The sequence below is a fragment of the Symphalangus syndactylus genome, chromosome 11, assembly GCF_028878055.3.
Source record: "Symphalangus syndactylus isolate Jambi chromosome 11, NHGRI_mSymSyn1-v2.1_pri, whole genome shotgun sequence".
Taxonomy (NCBI): domain Eukaryota; kingdom Metazoa; phylum Chordata; class Mammalia; order Primates; family Hylobatidae; genus Symphalangus; species Symphalangus syndactylus.
In genome coordinates this window covers 87,092,797-87,095,940 of record NC_072433.2, presented here as the reverse complement: position 1 = coordinate 87,095,940, position 3,144 = coordinate 87,092,797, and the positions used below count along the sequence as shown (strand labels likewise).

The window sequence follows — 3,144 nt, the reverse complement described above, 5'->3', positions numbered from 1 at the left end:
TTATCAAACTGACATTAAACTGGACTGCAGCTCACACTCTAAAAAAGTAAAATTATGTCACAGGCTAGATACACACATGTGCATATTACATACATGTGAAATGGCTAACACTGCTGTGCATACTACTTCCATAGGTAGTTTGACCCTATGAAAATAGTGTAGTCTATCTTGAATCAAATTGCAATAAAAGAACAAAAGATAATACTTGCCTATAATAGACATTTGCTCAGGCATTTTAAAAAATGCAAAAATTAGAATGTTTTGGGGACTTAAAAATTACTGAAGATGGGATAAAAGTCAACACTGCTTATAAGTACCTGAACATGGAGAGTATTGCCAATAAATTCAGGTGGACAGCATATGAATGAATGTGTATCACATAACTTCTACTATCTGGTCTGTTTCTCTTGTTTTATTCTAAAGATTTACATGGACTTGGATCTTTTATGATGGTTTAAAAAATAATATTACATTGTTTTCCTAGTCTAATAACCAACTTTAAGAAACACAATGGAAGGGTAAGAACTTTCTGTATCTTCTCATACTTCTAAAGTCAACTGGATTTCTATTATGATGTGATATTTTAGTTAACAGTATGCTAAAAATAAAATTGACTGAATTACAAGATTTTCCCCAACATTCCAGTCTCTTTTTGTTAAAATATTATGAAATGAAATCAGTAAATATTTTCTATTTCCAATAGCTTCAGTGAGAGATGAATGCAACTACTTAAAAAAACAAAAACAATTAAAACTGGGCTGAAGACCAGCTACGTTAAACCCTGAAAACCAAAGCCAAGCGCCCAAACATCTAAAACTCTAATATTTTCCATCCGGGATAGAAAAATGAGCATCCAAAGTAAAGAGAACCATAAGATTGATTGAGTAACTAATTAAAAACCACTTCTCTGCTATTTGAGCTAATTGTTACTCAAAACTTGAAGTTCCTGCCTTCATTATTATTGGTAGTTCCTAGGGTGACAGCTTCAATGTCAAATATGACAGTGGACCCAGAAGTAACTGGTTAACTCATTAGTCATTTCTTTTCCATTAACAAAAACTTCACCATTTGTACTCATACATATAGCTTGATCCTGCTGCACAGAGTCATTTCCATTCTGTTTTTCTGCAAACACCCCATACTGTCTCTTCTGTCCCACAGTTTCAACTCTGAATGTTAATGTCTGCCCACAGAAATAAGTTGGAATTCTAGAGTAGAGAACACCTGAGGATTGAGAATCATTCCAGAATGCAATATTACTTTGATTTTCAGACTGTACCCCTCCAAACCAGCTGTCCACTCATGAGGCACCAATGTGAAATGACCTATCTGGGGGACACTTCAGGGCTCCACTCCTGTTGACCATCTCTTCAGGTGCAGACTTTGAACTGATAATCAACATTGGAGTCTATGTGCAATACTATGAATTGAGTTTCAGAACCTACATGTACATCCTCATAATGATTTGAAGTACGTTTACAAAATTAGAGCCTGTAATCTTGGGCTGTAAAATCATCATCCACCTTACACCATCCTACTGTGATGACTTCAGGTTTCTGTATCAGTTCTTATTATATCTGTACCGGTGGGAGCGATGCTACTGTTCCATGCTTAGAAATGTAGTCTTTTACTATAAGAATTGAGTCATCTAACTGAGCAGATAAACAAAGCACATCAACCAGTAAAGGTACTTCTGGTGAGCTGTCCAACTGAATGTGTGAGACCTTTTTGGTAAAGCTATACAGTTTCTCATTCTCTTCTACACCACCAACCATGGCAATCTCACCTACTCAGACTAAGTCCTCTGCAGTGTTGACTCCGTGTTCTATGAGCCTCTGGCAGTCATCTAATGGTTTAATGGTCTCCTGCTCAATGATGTCCACCTCTTGCTAAAAGGTCACCGATCGCTCATCCAGGAGCTCCTCAAGGGTTCCCTTTAAATCATTAAAATGCTGTTTGAGAACATCCTTTGTCTGTGATGCACACTCCTTGATCTGCCTCTGTGCCTCCCACAGCTCCCACCTGGAGCTCCGTGTCACCTCCACGTTCTCATGAGCCTCATGCAGCAGCAGCTCAGGCTCCAGCTCCATTGTCCACCTCATGGAGCCACACATCTGGGGGCAGTTGGCCTGGGTTCCCAACTGTGCTGGGCACCTTCAAGCGGCCTGGCACAGCCTCATGCAGGCTGCCATCTAACTTATACTTTTACTATCAGCTCTGACAAAATTGTCTAACAAATGATTTATATATATAAATTAATCCTGTTAACACAGTAAAGTTATTGATATTCTTGCAATTATACAATCAACTTTCTCAAACCCAGTTTCTCTTTTATTTGTTTACAGCTATGCTTAGAAGTAATTTTCTAGGATACATATTTCCTGTATTTTATCTATAATTACTAAATAACTTATAGATTTATACACCTCAATATTTGTTTAGAACAAGTCTATTATATAATTAATATAGCTAATAAAAAAAAAAACCAAGAAATTCTCTGGTAAACATTCATTGTTTGAATCTAGGGGATAAGATAGCAGTGATAGTGATGGTGGTAATGACCTGTCTGGAGTGGCCACTGCAAGGATGCTGGCTGCAGAATGGGGAGCAATGCCAGGGCTGCCTGCTTCTTGGAGCTGGCAGAGGCTGGGAACAGGAAGGAGCCATGCTCCCTACCAAGTTGGTGGGGGAGAAGCCCTGTGCTCCTGGGTGCAGCTGCAGCTGCCCAGCCACTGCTCTGAACCTTGGCATCCTTGCATTCTCAGAGGCTCAGGAAGCTCCCCTGCCTCCATAGACTTGGAAGTGCCTGCTCCTACTCCCTGGCCTATCCCCACTCCTGGCACCCACTCCAGTGTGGAGCAAAGTTGTAGCTGAGCCCAGGTACTGTTGGCCTGGTATGCATGCAATTGGGACAGTGCTGATGCACCAGCCGACCTGCCGCTGCCTCAGTCCCTTCTGAGCATTGGATACCAAAGAGCATGGGAGGGAGCCTGGGGGGCTGAGGGTGACTCAGCGCAGATCTGTGGGCACCCCTCAGCACGGAAAGCCTGGACTCCACAGAAGACATGTTGATGGTGGAAGGCAGACAGAGATTCCTGGATGGAAAGAGGTGGGTCCCCAGTGAAACCCCATCACTCAAACCAG

The 3,144-nt window shown here is 41.2% G+C and overlaps 1 pseudogene; it reads right to left on the bottom strand.

Annotated features, from left to right (window-relative positions):
• Positions 1 to 709: 709 nt before the first annotated feature.
• LOC129492506 (cytokine receptor-like factor 3) lies at positions 710 to 2,102 on the bottom strand (annotated as a pseudogene).
• Between the last annotated feature and the right edge of the window lie 1,042 nt (positions 2,103 to 3,144).